Source organism: Triturus cristatus, chromosome 11, assembly GCF_964204655.1.
Source record: "Triturus cristatus chromosome 11, aTriCri1.1, whole genome shotgun sequence".
Taxonomy (NCBI): domain Eukaryota; kingdom Metazoa; phylum Chordata; class Amphibia; order Caudata; family Salamandridae; genus Triturus; species Triturus cristatus.
The window spans coordinates 390,216,460-390,231,504 of record NC_140594.1 but is presented as its reverse complement, the minus strand read 5'-3'; the positions used below and the strand labels follow the sequence as shown (position 1 = coordinate 390,231,504).

Below are 15,045 nucleotides of genomic sequence, written 5' to 3'. Positions count from 1 at the left end.
ATCGGATCAGGTACATTGTTTACCAGCTTGCGATCAGTGAGAGAGGTAGCCTTCCTATCCATGTAGTCAGCAACCTATCCTCCAGGGGGGAAGGCCTCAGGAAGTGTGGTGTCGGGTGGTATCACTGCCATGAGTGCGTATCTGATCTGCATGTATCTAAATCTTTCAGAGGACGCCAGCTCGTAGTGTTCCCGGAGGTAAGTAAAGGTAACCATGTCCCCTTTAACCCAAAAGTCACCCACCGTAGAGATGCCGATAGAATACCATCTATGGAAACCCTTACTATTCCGAAGTCTACCCAGTCGCTGTGCTTCCCAGAGTGGAGTGAGCTGAGTTACAACCCCACTCCAGCCTAGTTTTTTGAGCGCAGAGTACCAAACCTGGACTGTATGTGCCGTGGGACCGATTAATGGGGTAGTTTGCATTGTAGTATAGAGCGCTCTCATGACGCCCCCTTCTCTCAGTCCATATCTGTCTGCTTTATACGCAGGGTCTGTTTGCGGGGCATGTATCCATTGATTCAGTACTTTCAACTGTGATGCCCAGTAATATAGTTGTATGTTCGGGAGCGCTATGCCCCCATCATATCAGCCTCAGACCAATTTGTCCATGGCGATGCGTGCCGGTTTGTTCCGCCAGAGTAAACTAGAAACTATTGCTGCTATTGCTTTAAAGTAACTTGGTGGCACCGGAAACGGGGTATTCTCCAGGGCATAGAGGATTCGAGGAAGGACCATCATCTTAAAAGAGCTGCTTTCCCAAGCAGTGTCAACGGTAGGGATTGCCAGTGTATCGTATCACGTCTGAGACTTTCCAAGGGGGGTACAAGATATTTGTTAACAAAGTCTTCCGACCTTGGCGTGACATGGATATTTAAAACTTCCTTCTGCTATCTGCAAATTACACCCCTCTGGGCGTTGCGGTGGGGGGCCCTGAAGTACATATATAATCGACTTGGACCAGTTAATGGTGTAGCCGGAGACCTGACCATATAAGTCACAAATGTTTAACAGCACAAGGATGGAACGTCTGGGAGATGCCAAATATAACAACACATCATCGGCATACAGGGAGATACGATCCTCCCAACCAGCCGCCCAGTGGAGCCCTCGGATCGTCGGATCCCATCTAATCCATGCAGCCAGTGGCTCCAGGACCAGGGCGAACAGCAACAGTGAGAGGGGATATCCTTGACGTGTTCCGCGCCCCAGCGGGAAATCCTCCGGTATGTGGCCGTTTGCTGTTACGTGAGCCAAAGGTTTGGAGTACAGCAAGTGCACCCAGGCACAACATTTGGGGCCAAAACCAAAATGGTGCAGGACCGCGAAGAGAAAGGGCCACTCCACCATATCAAACGCCATTTGGGGGTCTAAGGAGAGAATAACGGTCGATTCTTGGATGAAAGGTATTTACTCAGCCATCTTGATTGCATCATTTATCAATGAGGATTCACACTCTGAGTCAAATGGGATCGTGCAAAAACTTTAATTTAAGAAAGCGGCCACCTTTTTGTCTGCTGGATCCTTTAAGATACTTTCCTCTGGAGGATCTGCCAACCATACTGACAATCACTGAATCCACATGTACGACGTCCAATTACTTTGTTTGTATCGCCTCAACTGGGTATAATTTAGACATGAACTGGGCAAGAGAAATGTTCTCAGAGTCCCTCCACTCATTCTGAACGACCTGTAAACAAATGGTGGATTGGAAGTAGCAAACTAAGTGGTTTCCAGAAGTTGGGACGCAGAGGATCTTCAGAAGAGGAAGGCTTGTCTTATGAAGGAAAACCCATATTTTCTCTGACATGGGAGAAGATATCTTGATGCCTCTTTTAAAATGTACTTCCCCTTAAGATCAGGAGGAAGAGAAGACTCTTCCCTATCTGATGAGATATCAGAAGCCGAAAGGAGTTCCCCAAAATTTTAAGACTGGGAGACAGATAGATAGAGAGAGAGAGAGAGAGAGAGAGAGAGAGACCAAGGCCCATACCTGCTGACCTGATCCTTGGGGACCGGCTCTCCCAGGAGAAACAACCTCAGGGAAGTCACATACCGACACCGACCCGAGCGGTAACAACTTGTATGAAAATGAGGGCAAAAAGAAATAACAGGAGGATTCTGGGTAAGTTACCATCTATACAGCACCCAGGAGGGTGGGTAGGGCTTACTTTGAATTTTCCTGTGTTTCTTTCTGTCCAGGGAGGTGGGGACACCTTATGACATGAGTGGGAGGAAGGAGGTAGAGGCAGTGGTCGAAGTGGGAGGTATCTGATGAGCATGACACACACCTACATTTTTAGTTTTGGAAAAACTGTTCTCCTACTTTTTGTTAATTCTGAGAGTTGATATGCTTCAGCTAAAGTGTAAGGCAGAGGGTTTCCTGTGGTGTGAAACCAATGAAGAGGCAGACAGCTAAATAAGCCTTCTTGCCATGGTGCCTGCTTGCCAGAAAGAAACATAAATGTGCACTATTGATTAATCTGCACATGTAAAGGTTGTTTGGAAGCTGGTATTGGCTTTGATTTATGGAATCACCTGAAGCTTCCTGATGACCACATGTATTGTTATTGAGTGGTATTGTAAGGGAGTTATCAGTGAGGAGGGACCAGGAGCAGACCCGCAATGCGGGTGTTGTAATCAGTGGTTTCCCAAACCCGCATTTGCCCCCTACTAAATTGTTGCCCTGGAGCTGCGGTGGGACTCTGACCTCCAGCCTGCACAGGGGCTGTGAGGAGGGGCCATTAGTGGTTTGACGCGCTCTAAAGCGTTGGAGCAGTCTTGAAGCGCGGGGTGCATCCAGGGCAAGACAAGGTCAAAATGGGCCCTGAGACAGGAAGAGGCCGGGCAGGGCCACATCTCCATCATTATTCCTGCCCAGCAGTGCTAAACCTCGGACAATTGTCTTGTCTAGACTATTTTCTAAGACACGAATTCTATTGGGTAAAGTGACGGTTTATGATGGGCAAGAGAAAGGCGAAAGAGAGCCACCATGGGGAGCCTAAGGTGCAAAAAATTATTTGGGGGCTAGTGCAGCAAAAATTGTGTGGCAGACGATATTGATGTTTTAATAGAAGAGGTTGAGTACTTGCTCAGAAGCCAAAAGTCACCAAAGCATCCCAAACTCAGCAGTAGGGTGCCAGACATTTTAAAAAAGAATAAGCTTCCTACTGAGAAATTGCTGATGCAGTTGCCAAATTCGACGGGCAACGAAGGGGGTTGTGCAGCCAGAGTAGGTGCTGTTGCGGGGTTGGGTACATCTGGCGTAGCGCCACTGTGTAATGATTCAGATGTTATTATCCAAAAAAAGAGAGTTACCGAGGTTAGACTAAAAGGGACAGGGTTACATAACACAGTTAAAGATTAAAAATTCCCTTTTGTGTCGTTGTCTATTTCTCTAATATTTAGATTGCAATCAGTTTACACTGAACCAAAAGAAAACACTTAATTTTAAACAAAGTAGAACAACGTAAACAAACCTTATGTTCTTGTCATTTTATTATTTGCATCCATATCAAATAAAAAGTAATATTTACCATAAAAACACATTAATTACACCTCCTTATACATATTCATTTTCGAAACAATTACAGCTATTCAGCAACTTATGTAGTGTGTTTTTATATTCTGATGCTTCTTTCAGCAATTATTGACACAATCCATACAATTCATATACAATGTATTCTACTACAATCTTAAAAAACATCTAAATATGTTAAAAACAATCCAAATTTTTTTATGTCCTTTTGTCTGTGCGTTTCGGTGTATCTTGTGGTTTGTAAACACCTTCTTCAGGACTCACAATATAAAACAAGATATTTTTCTTTAAAACCAGACCAATATATCTAAAAATAAATAACCAACACATACAGTTAGATGCAAAGCATTACGTGTGCGCACAACCTATAATTTCTTTGGTTCAATGCATACTCAAACTCATAACACTACCACAAAGCAAAAACTAGTAATCTCAATTATATACTTATTTTGCATACTATGGGACCACTTTAAGAGCTTTTACTTCTGAGTGTCCATAATACTCAATTTTTACATAAAGGGCCTTTACCAAATAAATATCTATCCAAACCATCGCTTACCCTTGGTTGGAATCGCTATGAAGTGTAAAGTAGGACAGTGGGTTTTTCTTACTTATCCGTCTGAAAACCTCCGTCAAAGCAGGGAATCTGGAGAAATTTCACCTGTTGGCAATACCATGAATTATACTTTGCGGAGATGTCTATCGCTTATGGTATTAACTGCAGACAGTTACTATAACTCCATACTTAATGAGACTGCACATACTCCTTTTCTTGTGCCTCTAGTGAAGCAATTAGTGGGTATGTTCTTCATTAACCCTGTGTTTAAATTTATATATTTGATTAGAAAAAAAATAATTTAAATTCTTTTTTTTATTATTATGCTTATACTTTTTCTTTGTACATCTCCCATATTGAGTCACTTACCCTATATTAAAATGGATCCTTGTCCTTTTCTTATTAAGCTCAAGTGTGTGAGCCTTCTCGGTATCCCTTCTTGGATGTACAGCCGCCTTTTGTCAATTTGGTCAGGTGTACATTCCTGGGTTTAAATTGGAACAAAAGCCAAAAGGATACTTTCAGTTATCGCTATTTTTTAAAATTTTAACAATGCCTATGCGCTGCTTTACATTCTTTTTGCATTAATTGAGTAATCATGTGAAGTCCATAATGGACCGCTCTGTGTAGTTATGTAGATCGATAGAGATTCTTGTAGTACCTTATGTACTTAAATGCGCTGCTTTCAAATTTACCATCTAAGCCTTTCCTAATCCGTACCATTCTATAATTTGCTCTCCTAAAACAAGAGTGCTCCTACAAATTAATGCACACATGGTCTCTTCGAGTTGTCTATTCGGAATACTATGTGTTTTTCCGAATGGACACTATTGCAGATGTCAGAGAAAATAAATTTGGATGAAAACTCTCATGTTATGTTATATTTACAAGCCTCCAATTTCTTAATATACTTCCGATATTTTACTATTCGCCGTTCCTGTCTCGGAACTCATATTATGCGTCCCACGTTGAAAGTTTTTTAGTATTTTTCCAACGCGCGCTTGGTAATTCGGTAGCGCCACAATCTTACGTAGATGGATTCTGTTTCTATTTTTATCACCCGCCTTACGACATAAAGTCCTTTTCCCAAAGCTCGGACTCAAGTTCACAATTACCTTTACTAAATCAAGAAACTTAAAGACCACCCACCAACTATTTATGCATTGCGTCCTCTCCTTACCTTATATTTGAAGGAACGTTTCTGCTATCGGGGGTTCAGTTCACTTTCAGGAAAACCGCCCGCCATTGTCACTTCTCCTTTTATACTCTACAACGGCGCCGCCACTTATGATGACGTATTCCGCGGCCCTTTTAGTAGTCTGATATACTTTTGGAAGCAGAAACATTAAAAGCTAACTTTATTGATGTCGACAACGTTGTGCTTTCAAACCATTATTTCTTACTACTTTCAATGCCAGTTCTTTCCGGACTTAGAACAATGCAAGTTGACTTTATTTGCATAAATAGAGGGATATAAACTTGACTGTATAGTCCTTAGTAACAACAGAAGAAGGGTTAAGTGGTTCATGATCAAGGGAAACATAGCTGGTATGGCACATATTTATACTGTGGTAGTGCAATCGCTACACGACTTTAAAAAGCATGAAGCCCAAAATCTAATTGAGATATTTAGCAGTCTATGTGAAAAAATCTAAAAAACAAGTTCACAAGGAGAAAAGGAGTGAGATGATTAGTGATACCAAAGTGAATGGTATGATGAACACTGTAAGGTATGCAGAGCCGAGCTAATGCCTGCCACAAAAAATGACCACAGGAATTTTGTGGCTGTAAATAGGAAAAAACATAGATCAGCGCAAACTGCGGCTAAGAGAAAATGGGAAGAGGCCCTGTGGAGAGATCTTTGGAGTGCAGCAAACAGTTTTGGCACATAATAGTCAAGGGAACAAAGAACCAAATAATAGAAGAAGTCTACCATATACAATCACAATCAGACATGACCTCTTGATTCCATTGGTAACCCTTATAAAGTTGTTGTTTGACATCGCCCAAGAAGGGAATTTAGGGGTTTCTGAGACCACATGTAATATCAAACAATTTTATTGGTTGCCAGGTCTGGATGCTCAGGTTAACAAGTAGATAGCTGAATGTGACGTGTTTAGTTTCTGACAAACACTGGAAGACTTTGGAGACCAAGGTACATGCTGTTCTTGAGGGTCCATGGGAGAAAATATCACTGGATTGTGCTTGCCCATTTGATCTACCCCCCTGTCACATGACATATATGATTGTGTTGGTTGACTTTTTTTCAAAGTGGTACTATTTTGATTCCGTATCGACTCCTGATACCAAAACAGTGATTTATTCTCTAGCAAAGATCTTTGAAATCGAAGGACCTCCCAGAGATCGTTACTGACAATGGTACACACTTTATCTGCTCAGACGAATCTACAATGATCTTGTTGAGCGAGTTAACACATTTTTGAAGGAAGTGGCGCAAACAGCTTTGTCCTTTCTGGTTAATTTGGAGACATTTTTGAGAAGGAAGTCACTGAACTATTTGGTGTTCCTGGGTAACGTAGTAACTTTGGGGCTCATTATGATGTCAGGCGGACTTATGTCTGCCCGACACCGTAGCGGTCTGGAACAGCCCGACCTTAGGTCGGTGGTGTCAACCTCATTTTTAAGATAGGGAAGTTGGAAATATCCATTTTATAATGGCAGCTTGTGCAGCAGGTGGAAAAGGTCTGCAGCACAAACTGCCATTGTAAAATGGATGTTTTTAAACATCCCTGCACCGTGTGGCAGGCGCAACAAGGTGCAGGGAGGTTTAGCGGGGGTACCATAGGGGCCTCCAGGCCCCATAGCGGGGGGCCAGGAGGCAAGGGTGCTCTGCTAGGGGCTCCCGAAGACACTTTCCGACAGCCTTACCAGGCCGGAAAGGCCAACATGAAAAGGCTGTTGGAAAGTGCCATCATAATCCCTATGGCGGAGCTGAGCCTGGCTCCTCCATCATTAGGGGATTATGGTGGCTTCCGATGCTCTGTGACGGGCTCCTTGAGCCCATCTGAAGCGCATTGGAATCCCCCCGCAGGTTTCACTTCGACCGCTGTCACCCTCATACAGCGGTCGGACTGAAACCTACGATGTCAGGCGTAAAACCTCTAACAGTTTGTCGGAGGCTTTCCGCCCAACATCATAATCATACCCATAGTGTTATAGGGTTATCCCATTTCAAACTATTGCGTAAAAGGTTACCCAGGTAAGCATTATGCCCGGATTGGGTCAAGGAGCTTTTCGTATCAGACGACAATGCAGGTATCAAGGAAATTGTAAAAAGAGAAACCGGATGTCATGGAATGTTATTTTTTCAGCAAACATTATACCAAGGATATTGATTTTAAGATCTCAGATTGGGTGATTATAAAACCACAAGTGAGTAAAAAAAGGACAATCCAAATGTACCCTTCCCTTCAGGATTTCCAAAGTATCCAAATGTGCCATACTGTTAAGAGGATAAAGGGCGGTGGAGCAGAAGGAACCTGGTTAAAATGTCATTAGGATAGGCAAGGAAAATTCAAGAAACTATAAAGAGAAAGGTTTTGAAAGGTATGCTAATCACACAGACAATGCAAGTTGCTTCAATGTTGACATTGAATATATGCCTTCAACCTCTAGCTCCAAGGGTGGCTCTAGTACTTCTAGTTGTTTTGCGATAGAGGCAACAATTTCCAGCACAAATGATGATCCTTTGTGGAGTTCTGGTTCTGAAGCTGAGTCTACTTCAGTCTCAGACCCTACAGGTGTGGATCCTCAAGTAGATAACAATGCTGCACAAACCTCTTTTAGAAGGATTTGTCATAATGTTGCTATACCTGTAAAATGTTAACTTTAAATGCAGTGAAATATATACACTTAAATTGTATATGTAAATATTCTTGAGTACATTTGTTTTTTTGTATGTTTATTTTGTTTATTTGTATAAGGGTAAGGGTGATGTGTACATATGAGTTTGCTGTGCAATCTCGTGCTGGCCATGTGCCAGAAGTAGTTGTAAGAGTTGTTTTATTTCAATGGTTCATACAACAAAAGTCTGGCACATACAGGCACTTTCTCAATTTTTTATATATATATATAGGATTATAGTGAGGAAAGATATTCTTATCTAAATCCGCAGCCAGCTATCTTATAGCACAATATGGCCAAATCATATGTGCCCACTAATTTTAAAACAGTTAAAGAGAAGGAGAAAAAAACGTGGTCAGTCAGTACACTCAAATCAACACATAAACCCCAGCTTCAAGTGTTTATGTGCTAAAAAATGTGTGAAGAAAAGAGAAAGTATCTCACGTGCGCACCACCAGAGGAGCTACTGGTAGGTTCTCACCAGCTTGCCCACGTTTGTATCATCATCGATAACTTTCTCAAAAGAAAAGTGATGTGTCCAGTAGAAAAGGAAGTGAAAAAGATAAAGACCTCGTGAATACAATGAGACTTAAGAAGTCTCTATTTAAAAATGGACTAAACTCACAAAGACTGGTCACTTTTATTCCGAACTGTGAGTCTGCACCAGGTTAAAAACACAGCATGTTGTAAACCACTTTAATGACGGCCAACATGTTTCATTGCCAATTATTTTATGGCAATTTCATCAGGGCACCAGAGGTCAGCAATCACCTCCCTGGACATCTGACATCAAAAGACAGTGACTGACAGACACACAAAGAGAAAAGTTTTATTTAGAGAAAATACCACCAAAGAAACAGGCTCGCTTCAGTACAGGTATAAATTAAAATAGTAGACCACGGCCAATTAGCTGAAAATTGGCCATTAGTCCTTTATTCACAATAGTTACCTAGTAGAAGCTATGGGACCACATACCAGCTCCCACCACGTCGTAGGGATGTATGTTGTATACTTTTTATCCCTTCAAATAGCACTTTTGTTGCTAAGTGTTTAGTCTGTGGAAAGAAACCATACATCGTATATGATGTCTCTGGTGTATACTGGAAAATGACACCATATCAATAGAACACAATAGTCAACTGTATCTCAAGCAGCCTCATTAGAGTAAAAAAATATCACTCATGTATACCGAGCGCTTGAAAGCTCACGTTAAAAACCACAACCAAGATCCACGTAATACACCACTTGGTCTTGGTACTGCAATTTCAAAGATGTATAGATGTTGAGTGGTGGGCGTTCTGGCACATTATTACCCTCTATAGCTCCTTATTGAAAGCATTCTTTCAATGGTTGCCACGCTCCAGGTTCTTGCTTGTTGGGAGTTGCAGTCAAAATCTTCGTTCTGACCGCTGCTCCAGACGTGCAAGGACTTGGTTATGGGCGCCTCTTAAGTGTCAGATGCAAATAAAGTCTCCCAAGTTATTTCTGTGTTATCTCTTTCTTTTACTGAATCCAACAATTATGTTTTGAGCCCAGTGTCTCATTTAGTGACTTACTATCATACCCACTGTGGATCTGGTACATTGGTGTGATAGAGCTGTGTTTTTTTAAAACAAAGGTTATTGAAGTTTTGAGCACATCCAGGCCTGGAAGGCCGTCGCATAAATGTATCATCAACAATACAGCAGGCCCCAATGATCCCAGTGTAACAGATCCCCACAAAACATGCACAGAAAGAACACCACCCCCCTGACCCCTGGTCAGTAATGAAACCCATGATGTCTTATCGACTCATGATGTGAGTCCTCTACTATCTCCCCGAGCCATATGACAGTAGCTCCGCCTCGATAGTGGCATTGGCGGGTTGAGTGGGGGTAGCAGAATACCGTGGTAATCCGCCCATCTCCTCCAGATTTTCCTGTGATAGAGCTGTGTTTTAACTGTGACCCACAGGACCATTGTTCTGTTTTACAATTTGAATAAGGTTTCGACCTAGGTATATGGGTAGGTAGGTCTTTGTGTTCCGTTGTTTGATTATTTTATGTGCAAGTACCTGAAGGTGAAAGAAGGAAAAAAGTTACAGAATATTTTGTTTTCTAGCCATGCCTTTGACCCTTTCCCTTGGCTCATTCACCCTGACCCCTTGCCCACAACAGCATCACAGTTCCCAGACTTTTTTTAATGCACTTCGACCACTTGGTAGAGGTAATCATTTCTGTTCTCTCACTCTTTGGCTTGACGCTTCTTCAAAACAAATTGCAGTATACACGTTTGAAGTAATTTACTGGTTTCCATTTAACATACTAGGGGAGAGGATGTGGCCTCACGGCCAGGCCTGATTACTTTGGAGCTGGGGAATCAGGTTCCAGCCTCAACGTCAGCTCAGCATCCTGTGATTCTAGGCATATCACTTAATCTGCCCGTGCCTACCAAAAAATGAATGTGTCCTTGTGTAAAGTAACTGTTGCTCATGCACGGCTTTAAGTGGGATGAAAAAACTGGGAGGTCTCTCATGGGGCGTAGCCGATGTAATTAAGGGCGTGGCCTAAAACACTAAAGCCAATAATCTGTGCTTAGTACAGTGTGCTGCTTCACTTGTATTTTTCTGCTTCTGTCATTGCATACAGATATAGAACACAAGTAACATTACACCTACAATAAGCCAGTGCTATTGGCTTTGTCAATGGTTGTAAATTGCATAAGATAAATAAGCAACAACTATGACTTTGTTGGATATAATATTGAAAATGCTTACGTTCTTGTGGGTAGGGTTGTGGCCTAACGGCTAGAACTGCTGACTTTCTAACTGAGGAAGCCGGTTTGAGCCTGACGTGGGTGTAATGTCTCACCCTGTGATGACGCAACGTCAGGGACGCCAATCCCTCAGTAAACTCCAGGGGGTGTTCTGGCCTAGGTGTTTGCCTCATTGTACAGTGTTGTATGTTTTATCCCAAGTCATGTGGGACATGTTAATAAAGACCTCTGTCGCCGGGCGTGGAGTCAGAGAAGGGGCCCGAGCAGCAACGTGACAAGTTACATTGGTGTACTGAGTGTCTATTTGCAATTCGCACTACTCAGGCCTAGCCCCAGTTATATTGCCCGCTTCCCGTCACACCTCGAGAGCACCACTTACCTTGTGTCGCCCCTTCCAGTGGCGATACAACACTGGCGACTAGGGTGGTTCAGGGCGTGGTGGTATCCTTCGGCGGCTGCGCTCCCAACGTGTGGGTGCGTGGTGCTCGTGCCGCGGAAATCGACAGTGTCGACTGCGCCTGGTCGGCACGGTGCAACACCACGTGGCGCCGGACGGCTCGGCAAGAGCGCGAAGAGGCCGCTGTCGAAGGGAAGTGCACGGCGGGCAGGCATGGCACTTCAAGCCCAAGTGCAAGAGGCCACACCAAGCAGCGTGGGACAGGGAAACGGGCCATGGGCCTGAGACGGTGTGAAAGAGCAGGCAAGTCAGCGAGGGGTGCAGTCCCAGGAGAAAACCACCAGCCGTGTGAGTAAAAACTACATGTGGCACACCACGATATAGTATGAGCAGCATTCATAAGGGAAGTAAACGAGGACAATAACCCATACGAAGCATACACTAGAGTAGGAGGGGGCAAAGGCAATGAAAGACTATGTAAGCAGCAGGACCCCCACGGTCACAACACGTAAAGAGAGTGACCAGTGCACCACCCCTCGTTCACAAGAGACATTATGTCGAATATCCCTGCAGTGGAACCCTTCATTGTAGAAGATGCACCGTCAGTGCAAGCCCCAAAGTGGAAGGAATGGGTGGAAAGGGTCATGCTATTCTTTGAGGCTACCAAAGTAGCGAATGATCAGAAGTGCGCCATGCTACTCCATTTGGGGGGAAGAGGCCTTTACAAAATATCGAAAACAATCACAAAAGCGGCGCCCAAGACACACCTCACATTGATAGCAGCTTTAACAGGTCATTTTGAACCTATGGTGAACCAGGACTACATAAGGTTTGTGTTCAGACAGGCGAGGCAGCAGACAGAGGAATCCATTGATGCATTTCATGTCCGCCTCAAGGAACTCGCCAGTACCTGTGGGTTCAATGATAACAGAGGAGAAATACGAGGGCAAATAATACAAGGGTGCGCATCTGCGTGAGAGGATTCTGGAGGAGACGGTAAGTCACTACCGGTTCTGTAGTAGGGGATCTCTGTGTATAGTCATAATCTAGTGAATAGTCCCGCCCATGTGCGTGGACCCCGGAGCAATAAAAAATAATCTCTAAAGGTGACAAATCATGCAGACCTGCATACACCTTTAAGAGAGAATTTAATTTAAAGACAGATAATGCAGCCTATACCCACAGGCTACACTGTCCAGTACTTCAACTAGAATTCCACCAACATCCACAAACAGCACTGCCTGCCCAGCTTTTCTCCACATAGGAAAAAACCCTGCCTCTACCAGCAAAAGCCTCTGGAATGATAGAGAGGAAGGAGTGGACAGACAAGCCCCATAGGCTGCCATTATGTGGCTTAGAACAGGATACTGTGCCTTTAAGAAAACTTTCCAGATTTCCAGAACTTTCCCCAGTATCCCAGAATGCCCAGCAGGTCCCTTTTACTTTCAGTTCTTTTTTCCGGCTCCTGCTAGGAGGACCCTGGAGCATTGAGCTCTCCCCTTTTCAAGGGTTTATTGTAGTTTTTGTCAATTTTTGTCACTTTTTCAAGTGCTTAGTGGCTGGTACTGTCAACATGCCTGGCTTGTTCGACAAGTGCCCGGAATGTGGTAGAAAAAAGGCTAAAACAGATCCACAGGAGGTGTGTATAGGTTGCCTTCCCCAGTCCCACGTGCCTGAAGACTGTGATATCTGCCACTCGTTCTCAGCCAGGACCCTGAGGGACAGAATGAAGATCAGGCTTCAAGTCCTGGAGGAAAGAAGGCTGGAGGGGCTGATTTGGCCCATACTGAGGCCTCTGGGGGGCTCCCCAGGGGCAGGAAGACCAGTAAGCGTCCCCACTCCCCGTCGACGTCGAGGGCGTCGACGGCGGCGTCGAGGAGGATGACTACCATCTGTTCGCCGTCTCCCCAGGGCTCTGGGGAGAAGCGGCGTCGACGGTCGACGTCGAGGGACCTGAACAGGCCGCCGTCGACTACATCGGCATCTTCGGCGACTACGCCGTCGACGTCGCCGTCCAGCAGTCGGCGTCGAGATCGGACCCGGCGTCGGCGCTCGCCGTCGAGGGGAGATCGCCGTTTGCCGTCGGTGAAGAGGAGACGGTCGACGTCGCCGTCGAAGAGACGATCGACGTCGAGAAGATCGCCGTCGAGGCGCAGATCGCCGTCGAGACGAAGATCGCCGTCGAGGCGAAGATCGCCGTCGAGGTGAAGGTAGCCGTCGAGGCGAAGGGCGACGTCGAGGCGAAGGGCGACGTCGAGGCGAAGATCGACGTCGAGGAAGAGAGAGTCATCGGGATCGGTGTACTCTGTGGTGTATACGCCTCCTCGGATGCCTACGTCACCGCCTCCTCCCCCACCACCTCCGACTCCTCCACCACCGCCAACACCACCGCCACCACCACCGCCACCGCCACCACCGCCTCCACATCCGCTGCCAGCACCACTGCCTCCGCCGCCCCCACCTCGGTCGTTACCACGCACTCCGTTGGGGCTGCCGGTGGTTCCCCCGCGGTCGGTTTCCCTTCCGAGGTACCCGACTCCGCCGCAGGGGACTCCGAAGCCGCGACGTCCGCGGTCGCCGGGACCGGCTAGACCGGCGGGCAGACCGAAGCCGAAGAGGTCGCGCTCCCGCTCTCTCAGGAGGAGAAGATCACGGAGCCATGGACAGTCATCGTCGGACTCAGGACGACGCCGTAGGAGGCACAGGTCCAGGTCGCACACGCGGTCCTCGACCAGAGACTTTTCCCCGACGCTGTCGGACTCGCCGGGGACTAGGGTGTCTCCGGTGGATGATTTGGTCTCTTTCCAAGAGGTGCTGTTGAGAGGGGCAGCAAAGTTGGGTATCACGGTGACGGTTCCAACACCCACGACGTCCGTGATATTCGAGACACTTCATAAGAAACATCTGTCTCGCCCTCTACTGCCTCTTGTACCAGGACTGGTGGAGCCCGCGTTGGAGCTGTTCCTCACTCCCGCGGTGACGAAAGCCGCCCCCTCCAGGCTCATGAAAAAGTATAGGGCCCCGGAGTCGGACCCTACCTTTTTGAGGGTGGACCCGAAGCCGGATTCGGTCATCGTGACGGCGGCGAGGAAACAACATGCGACCGCTCCTTCATCGACGGTCCCGCCTGACAAAGAAAGCCGCTGGCTGGATTCTGCGGGCAGGAAGGTGTGTGGGACCGCCGCCACCACCATGAAGGCGGCGAGTGCAGGGGCTTTGTTGGGGCGTTACGACCGGGCCCTGTGGGAGTCCCTGCAGCAGTATGCGGACCTGCTGCCCCGGGACAGGAAGGAGGACTTCTTGGAAACAGTGCGCGAAGGCATGCTGGTTTCTAATCAGGTGATCGGCGCGGCGGCGGATGTCTCCTTGTTGGCCGCCCATGCCTACTGTCATGGCGTCCACCAGAGGCGGCATTCGTGGCTGCGCCTGACGTCCCTCAAACCAGAGGCGCAGCACAGAGTGGCCAACCTGCCCTTCTCGGGGGAAACCCTGTTCGGAAAACATGCGGATGATGAGATGGCCCGCATGAAGGCGGAGGCGGAAACCCTGACGGCCGTCGGGTTGGAGAAGGCCGAGAAGAAGAAGCGCCCGTTCCAGAGGCGGTTCGGGTCTACGGGCAGAGGGCGTGGGCAGGGTTCGGGACAGCAGCAGCACCAACAGCAGCAGTTCCGGAAGCCCTTCCAGAAATGCCAGAGGGGTAGAGGAGGCCAGCAGGCGACTTCCACTACCAAGGGCCCGGCCAGGTCTCAGCCCAGAGCGGCTACTTCACCCTCAACCGTTACCCACTCCAGTGGGGGGAAGCATTCAACTTTTTCTGGCAGAGTGGAGAAAAATTACTCAGGACAAGTGGGTGCTGAATATTGTTTGCAATGGATACAGTCTTCGGTTTATCAGCCCGCCTCCAACGATTCCGCCGGTCAGCTCTCAGTACCAGCTG

The 15,045-nt window shown here is 46.4% G+C and overlaps 1 protein-coding gene and 1 long non-coding RNA gene across 4 annotated transcripts in view; one reads left to right on the top strand and one right to left on the bottom strand.

Annotated features, from left to right (window-relative positions):
- The window catches only part of POLM (DNA polymerase mu), a 342,155-nt gene that overhangs the window by 161,120 nt on the left and 165,990 nt on the right, over positions 1–15,045 (top strand). The gene's annotated exons all lie outside the window — the stretch shown is intronic.
- On the bottom strand, positions 4,107–5,397 carry LOC146784253 (uncharacterized). The gene is made up of 3 exons (XR_014970783.1): positions 5,274–5,397; positions 4,463–4,577; positions 4,107–4,198 (listed from the first exon to the last, which is right to left on the bottom strand). It is a non-coding gene; the product is annotated as an uncharacterized LOC146784253 (long non-coding RNA).